This window comes from Capricornis sumatraensis, chromosome 6 (genome assembly GCF_032405125.1).
Source record: "Capricornis sumatraensis isolate serow.1 chromosome 6, serow.2, whole genome shotgun sequence".
Lineage (NCBI taxonomy): Eukaryota > Metazoa > Chordata > Mammalia > Artiodactyla > Bovidae > Capricornis > Capricornis sumatraensis.
The window spans coordinates 82819590-82828667 of NC_091074.1; positions in this window are offsets into that span (position 1 = coordinate 82819590).

Consider the following 9078-nt stretch of genomic DNA (forward strand, 5'->3'; position numbering starts at 1 on the left):
ATGGTTAACCTTTTCATTAATAAAAATTATATCAGAGTAAACGTAGTCTTGTCAAGTTGCTTATATTCTCCCATTCTCTTGACACCTACAAACATACATATTCTGTCCCTCTGTCTTAACCTTTTTGAAAAAAAATAATAGGAGAACTTTCATTCTTTCAATCTCGATCTTTAGTGGCTGGGCAATAGTTATTATCTAAATCTTTGTATCTATATAAACATGTTCATGTAACTGTTGGATATTAAGCTTTCTTCTGTGAAGCCCTTAGACTTCTGGAATAGAAAAGTGCATTCACACTTTTTCCTTTCAGATTACAGTGAGGATTTTTAAAAAACCATAAATGTGAGAATTATTCTGGTCATAGACATTCCTAAAGAAAACAATAAAATTGAGGTTCTTGCCTTTTTTTAACAGTATTTATACAAGTAATGTGTTTATTCTTGGAAAATTATTTGTGAAAATGAGACAGTTACTGAGTGAAATTTAGGCCATTACCTTGCTGGGGGACACTGCTTCAGCATCTTTCTCTCTGCCACATAGAAATTCAAATGGAGATAGTAGTGTGTACTTAGAGAAGAACAAAACCAAGCCCCAACCTTCAGACTAGAAAGGTAGTGCTAGGCAATCACGAATGAAGTCCATTTACTGTAGTATATAAGAGCACTACTATTTTAGGTACTTATATGTTCAGATGGTGTATAATTAAAGCTGTGTGTTTGTGAGAAAGAGATACCATGGTTTAAAAGGGTTTTTTACACACCCCTCCTCTCCAAAAAGCCTTGGAAACTGATTCTGCTTCATCTTTCAACTATGCATATAAGGTCAAGACATCTTTAGTATTAATCAGAAGTTTAGAGAATTTACAACATCTTGGGATTCTCAAGTGTTTTAAGTGTAATAATAAATTGAGTTTTGTCTGCTTGACAGATTATTGCTTAATGGTTTTAAATTGTGTGACCTACTATGTAAGAATTGCACACCTGAAGTTAATAATACATATGAAAAGGCCACCTTAGCACAGTACCTATAAAAAGGAAGACCCTACAAAATAAAATTTAGTTTCTCCAAAAGAAGGAATTCAGCAAACAAAAATACGTGAATAGCAGCGAATTATTTGAGGACTTTCCCACTAGGGGGCACTAGTTAAGCCTTGACCAACATTTAGGAGGTATTTTTGAGAATGCATAAATAAGATACCGAAAGAGCTTCATTATTAAGAGCCACACTGGGAACCAAACAAAGGGAAAGTCAAAAGTGTATTTATGCCCAAACAAAACCACTATTCTACACAACCCTAGAGTGAGTGACTGAGGGGCGACCCAGATGTCAACTCTGCTATCTGTCCATGGTCTGCCTTACCAGAGAAGTAGCAAAAATGACACTGAAAAGAGAATCAAGAGCTGCCTTTTCTTTTAGTCAGAGATTACTCAGCCTGCCCCCTTCCCCTTGCAAAATCAGATCCTTATGTACCATAAAGGAGACCAGGAGTTTCATGTTGCTCTTAACTCTGGAATGTCTAAATTCCTTTAAAAAAAAAATTTAACTTTTTTCTTCTGAATACATGTTCTTCAGAAAGAACAAAAAATACCCCAGAAGTAATCATGCAGAGAAAATTCCCATTCATATTTTTATGTATTTTCGTTGGCTCTCTCCTGGGTGTACTTGAAGCCAGATTTCCCCTTCGAATAGCCTCAATGTGTGCCTGATGCATTACTTATTTAACTAGTCCTGTTATCAAGAGAGGTTTTTATTTTCATTTCTGCAAGTGGAAGTATTGGAATAGTGAACATACACACCAGCCTTGGTGTGTAAGATTTTTAGGATACATTCCTAGAAATTACTGTATTAAAGGATATGGGTATACTTACGATTTGGTACATATTGTCAAATTTCCATTCCAAAAATGGAAGTTCTGTCACAAATATACCCCTAAGGATGAAATTATGTTTTATTTGTCAATCAGAAAAAGTAAAAATGATAAGCCAAATTGTGTTTACATATTTCTAGTCAGATATTATTTCCTATAATCTGGCTACAAGACTTAGCACCCATGTGCTTTATAAATATTTCTCAGAATGAGGCTTGCTTTTTCTTTTCACAGAGCTTTTTGAAGAGCAGAAGTTCTTAATTTTCACAAAAGTTCACTTTTTCAATTGTTTCTTTAATGGGTTATGCTTTTGGTATCCTATCTAAGAAATCTGCCTAACAAGGTGACAAAGTTTTTAATTTTAGAAACCTAACAGTTTTCAGTTTTTACATTTAGTGATGTGAATGTGATCCATTTGAGTTTTTATGTACCATTTTATGGTACATAAAAATATGTACCATATATAAAGGTTCATTTTTCTTTGCACCTTTGTTGAAATCAGTTGACACACCATTAGTCTGTTCTGAACTATTCTGTTAAGTTCATATGTCTGAACTTTCACTCATACTACACTGCATGATCATGGTAGCTTTGCATAAATAATACAGCTGTGTTCTTTTTGAAAACTTTTGCTAATTTTAGATCCTTTGCCTTGCCATATACAATTTAGAATCAGCCTGTTGACAAGAACAAAACCACCTGCTTGGATTTTGCTAATGATTTGCATTGAATCCATAGACCACTTCAGGAAGAGAGGACATCTGAATATTTGCCTTCCAGTCCATGAGTGCAGCATACTGCTCCATTCATAGAGGTCTTTGATTTCTTTTATCAGTGTTTTTAGATTTTAGCATAAAGACCTTGCAAATACATTATCAGTACTTTCTGGTTTTCTCTGTGTGTGCTTTCATAAATGGTACTTTAAATTTTTTCAATTTCCAAAATGTTCATTGCTAATATCTAGAAATACGATTGATTTTTGTATATTGACCTTGTATCCTGACACTTTGCCAGATTACTTATATAGATTGCTTTAAAGTTTTCTACATAGCCATGTCTGCAGATTATTATTATTTATAATAAATGTTTTATTTTTTCCAGTCTTTTCAATTTTGCTTTCCAAAGCCTTTTATTTCTTGTCTTGCTGCACTGGTTAGACCTTCCAGTATGATGGCAAAAAAAGAGTAGTGATGCCAGACAACCTGCTTCGTCACCGATATTGGGGAACAAGCATGCAGCCTTTTAGCATTAAGTTTAGTAGTTGTAGGTTTTTGTAGATAGTCTTCACCAGGGTGAGGAAATTCCCCTTTACTCCTAGTTTTCTGAGTGTTCTTAATCACAAATAGATGTTGGGTTTTGCTGGATGTTTTTTCTGTATCTATTAAAAATGATCATGTAGTTTTTCTTCATGATGTTGACATGGTGGATTACATTGGCTTTTAATTGTGGAACCAGCCTTGCATTCCCAGAGCATTGCTGGATTCTTTTGCTAGTATTTTATTGAGTATTTTTGCAAGTTTCATGAGGGATATTGACATACAGTTTCTTTATCTTTCAATGTCATTGTCTGGTCTGTGTAGTATTGGCCTCATAAAATGAGTTTCCTTTCTTACCTATATTATCAAAGACTGTAGGCAAAATTCATATAATTTCTTCCTTCAGTGTTGGATAGAATTCACAAGTGATGCCATTTGGGTCTCTTTAGAAGGTTAACTGAGTTTAATTTTTTTTGAAGACATAAAGTTACACAAATTGTCTATTATTTAAATGAGTTTTGGCTGTTTTTCCTTCAAGGAAATTGTCCATTTTACAGTTCAGTCGCTCAGTCGTGTCCGACTCTTTGCAACCCCGTGAATCGCAGTTAATAACACTCATTTTTTAATCTGCTCAAAATACTATAAACTGGGATTTTTTTATTTTATAGTCAAACCAAAGAGTTTTAGGAAGGTCTTCTCCAGCTTAAAATGAGAAAAAGTTACTTTATGTTCATATTTATATTTGATGCTTTTTTTTTTTAATACATTTTAATTTCTATTACTGGTGTTCTTGTTTGAATTCTGACCTCTATTAAAGGTTATGAGGTAAAAATTACTACAGGTGAAGTGTTCACTTCAAAATACCAAATAATGTCCCTCATTAGCATTAATTAATCTTGACCTATACATCAAAGAATTACTTTATGGTTTAAAGGGACCTCAAACTTCATTAAACCAAACTCCTCGTTTGAAAGATGACACAATATAAAATTGCTCTGTTGAGGGTCATGTTAGTTGTGAGTCACTACAAAGAAAACTGCAGTAGTATCTGTCCCTTTTGAAAATTGAAATGTATTAGTTTTATTATTCTCTGAATCTCTCAGCAGAGTCGGCAGAATGAACCATCATAATTTGAAGTTTTCCAAGTGACATGTTGCTTCCTCACAGGATCTTTGAAAATGTTAATGTATTAGCCCCAATCTAGATCAAACTCTTGCTGCCAAGTTTACTTAGTACTGCCTGAAAGGATCCACTGATCAGGCCAGGTAGCCATTGCCTTCAGTAGGAAAGAACAAGGTAATTAGGATGTGGTGAAATGCCACACCAGGAATGCTGCCAGTCTAAGAAAACACTATTTAAAGTTCTTTCCTCCTCTGAGCCTCTTCACTGTCTCAGCTGGCAGCCGAATGCTGATGGACCTTGCAGAGAAGTTGATCTGGTCACTGGATGAGAAGGCTTCTCAGAGCTCATGCTTCGATTCTACCACGTTTGCTTCCTTTCCTCCCTTCTGAAACCACTGAGTTCACACTTCTTCTAATTTAGGGCCAAGACAAGGCAAAATTATTTGTAATTGGGTACAATATGCAATCAACACTCAATATAGTTTATAATGGGCTTCCTGGGTGGCTCAGTGGTAAAGAATCCGCCTGCCAATCAATACAGGAGATGCAGGAGATGTGGGTTGGAGCCTGGATCAGAAAGATCCCCCAGAGGAGGAAATGGCACCCCACTCCAGTATTCTTGCTTGGAAAATCCCATGGACAGGGGAGCCTGGTGGGAACACAGTCCATGGGAGTCACAAAGAGTTGGACACGACTGAGCAACTGAGCACACAAACACACAATAATGGTTTGCAGAGTACATCATGGTTATGTCTTACAAACATCTCATTTGATGCCTACTACATCCCCGAGATGGTGAAAGAAGATTACTTTTCCTAGCTGACCCTCGATCAGGCTCAGAGAGGATGTGACTTGCCCAGGATCTCATCACTGGAAAGCCTGGACACAGACTCAGTTTTTCTTACTCTGGGTCCCATGTTTTTTGCTCTATCTTACACACGATGCCTCTCTGAGATTAAAGACATATGTATTTTTACTTAATTTCCATTTCATAATGGTAATGATGATAGTTGCACTTTACTAAGGATTTTACACAAATTATTTTCTCAAAGTAACTTGCCCAGAGCCACATGACTAGTAAATACTACCCAACTGGGTCATCTCCAGAGCCCACAGTCTTAACTACTTTAACAGACTGCTAGGAAAGGAAGATAAAAATCAAGTCTATCCACACTTCTTCCTCTCATATCATTTCTTTTGCTCTTATATAGATACAAAAGCTGGAGGGCTATTCATACTGTTCTGTAAACTATTTTCACATGGGCCACATTTTCCCATCACTGATCAACATCTTTATTCTTCATGACTACATTCATTACAAGGAAGTACCACTGTTATTAAATTGACTTTCTGTTGGCCACATCTAGATTTTTTATCTAAGTTTTTTTGTGGCCAATAATACTGCACTGATTATCCATGGACAGACCTCTTTGATTATTTTGTTAGGCCAATTTCCTGAAAGTAAAAGTTCTAGACCAATAGACTACATTTAAAATCTGGATGCAGGCTGTACCAGAATGGTTGTAGACAAAGCTTTGTTACATAATGAGACAAGTTAAGGTCCTAATTTAGCTATCAGTGTTATAGGTACCAAAGCAATTTCCAAAAATTGTGGATCAAAATGTCCATTTCCTGACTGATTTATATCACTTGGTGCTTATTTTTTCAAAAGCAATAACAATGCAGTGTTCTCAAACTTGACAAAACTTCAGAGATCAAGGAAAAACATTTTCTGCATGATACAATTATGGCTCTTCTCTTGAAAGCAAAGTAAAACTATAATTTGAGAGAAATCACTCCCTGGATTAACATACCAGGATTAAGGCAGCTTTTTTTTTTTTTTTAGTGTCTGAAAGGAAACATTCTTTCCTACCAATCAAATGATAACTAATTATACCTAACATACTGAACTTTGCATAAGCCCATAATTGATAAGTAGGAACTCTGTGATTTATAGTAAAAAGTTCCAAAGGAAGGGTGCCTGGCAGTGCAGCTGATTAGGATAATGCAGACTGTATCCAGGTGGGATCTCTGTAAATTTGGGTAAAGAGGAATCTGGCTCAACCGGAACCATTTTTCTAGACAGTGCCTTGGAGGCTAAGAAGCAAGACGATAATCAGAATACACTGGCAGCTTTATTCACATGTGTGTGGAAATGAAACGGGAGCACGGTAGTGGTGAGTCTGTACTTGGCAGTCAAATGGTTCCAGGTCCAAGTACCAGCTGTATCGCCATCATGTGTATGGTCCTTGGCAAGTGTCATGGTTTTCTTATTTATAAAATAGTAACAACACCTAACTCCTAAGATGGTTGGGAGAATTAAATAGGAAATTAGCTCAATGAGATAGTCATAAAGCCTGGCTCAGATTAAGGGCACAATAGGTTTAGCTGCTGAGCTTCCCAGGTGGCACAGTGGTAAAGAATCTGCCTGCCAACGCAGGAAACATGGATTTGATCCCTGGTCCGGGAAGATCCCACTTCCCGCGAGGCAAGTAAGCCCTCGTGCCACAACTATGGAGCCTGTGCTCTAGGGCCCGTGCTCTGCAACAAGAGAAGCTACCACTTCGCTTGCGGTATGGGAAGCCTGCACAACACTGGAGAAGAGCCCCGCTGGCCACAGCTAGAAAAAAGTCGACGCAGCAACAGAGACCCAGCACAGCCAAAAATAAATGTATTTTTAAGTTAGAAAAAAATGGGTAGAAGTACATCAAAATGATGCAACTAAATACAAATATCAACAATAATAATGAAACCCAGAATCATGATTTTAATATCAGACAAGGTTGGACTGAGGACAAAACTATGACCAATTTATAATGATAAAGACACACTTATGAACATCTATGCATCAAATAGTGAAGCCTCAATTACAACAAAAGAGAAGAAATAGAAACATATCAGGAGTGAAATACTAACTGACCTCTTGAAATACACAGAAAGAGGGAAAAAATATAAAAAACAATTATTAAGATAGTTCCAATAGATACATCAAATGTGCTGTATTCAACACAGGAATCATACCTTCTTTTCAAATACTCATGGAACGTTCCCCAAATGGAACCATAAATTAAGCGCCAAAGAAAACCTAAGAGAAATTGCCAAACTAGAAGTAGTTCAAAAACATAATCTGAACAGAGAAAAATTCTTAAACACCCGAATAAATAATGAATGGAATAAGTATCAAATGTAAGAAGTTAGAAAAAATCAGATATAACTAATGAGCATAGGGTTTCTTTTGGAGGTGACATAAACAGAATTAGATTGCGGAGATGGCTGCATAACTCTGTAAATAAACACTGAACTGTGAACTTTAAATGAGTTAATTGTAGAGTATGTGAGTTATATCTCAAGTAAGCTGATAAAGGACTTTCCAGGTAGCTCAGTAGTAACGAATCCACCTGCAGTGAGGGAGATGGGGGGTTCAATCCCTGTGTTAGTAGATCCCCTGGAGAAGGAAATGGCAAGCCACGCCAGTACCCTTTCTGGGAAAATCGCATGGACAGAGGAGCCTGGTAGGTTATAGTCCATAGGGTCGCAAAGAGTTGGACACGACTGAGCGACTCCACTCACTCACTCAAGATGTGATAAAGGTGTACTCTCAAATCAGTGTAGAAAGGATAGTTTAATAAATACTGTTGGATCAACTGTGAAGAACTGAAGTTAAGCAACTTACAACATACAAAAATAAGTTTCAGATGGACTAAGGTATAAGTATAAAAAGCCAATCTATTAGAAAAAAATTCTAGGGAATAGATTTAAAATCATGGTGTGAGGGTATTCCCAAGTCATAAAAATAACATATCCGATTGCCTGAAAATTTTAACATCAGATTAGTGAAATACTGGGTTTCCCTGGTGGCTCAGTTGGTAAAGAATCTGCCTGCAAAGGAGAAGACCCGGGTTGGATCCCTGGGTCAGGAAGATCCCCTGGAGGAGAGCATGTCAACCCTCTCCAGTATTGTTGCCTGGAGAATCTCATGGACAGAGGAGCCTTGTTGGCTACAGTCCAAAGCCAATGGGGTTGCAAAGAGACACAACTGAGCGACTAACGCTAGAGAACACACTATACTGAAAGAAGGTTAAAAAAACAAATGACAGACCGAGAAAAATAGATGCCACACATAAATGAGACCAAGGAAATGACAAAGACACGGAGATAGGACGTAGGTGGAAGGTTAAGGAACATGGTTTACGGTCAACCCACCTATAGGAAACAAGGTTTCACATGTCCTGTTCCAGAATGGGCCAAGTGATGCGATTTAGGTGATTATATTCTCTGTTTTCCTGAAATTTTCCATTTTTAAAATAATGATTGCGTGTTGTTTGTAATTGTTTTTTTGTTTGTTTGTTTAACAACTAAAAAATCTGGCCTGCCTTACATTGTTCCTTGTTTGGCGTGTCAGTGTTCCACCAGCTTGATTTTAGATTTATGACGGGGAGGCACTTCCCTTGTGTCACCACGATACCTATGGTAAATATCTGAAGAGTCTTTACGGAAATTAGAAAAGAAATGCTCACGGGTTAGATAAAACAATGTTGATCCCGCAGGTGTGGGAGACCAGAGGGCCTTGCACTTCCTCATTACACGTCTCCTCATCCTCTATCCCAGTTACAGCCGCATACCTCACTCCATCCTGCCAGTCAATGACACGCAGGAATTCATTCCTGGCGCGCGCGTCAGCGCGACTCCCGCGTCTCCACGTACCTTGCTCGCCTGGGCACGCCCCCGCCCCGCCCCGTCGCTTGTTGTGTTGTCCTCACGTGGTCGGGGCGGGTCCCGACGTCAGCGTGGGGGAGGGACTGCGCAGGCGCGGAAAAGGGGGCGGGGGACTCGG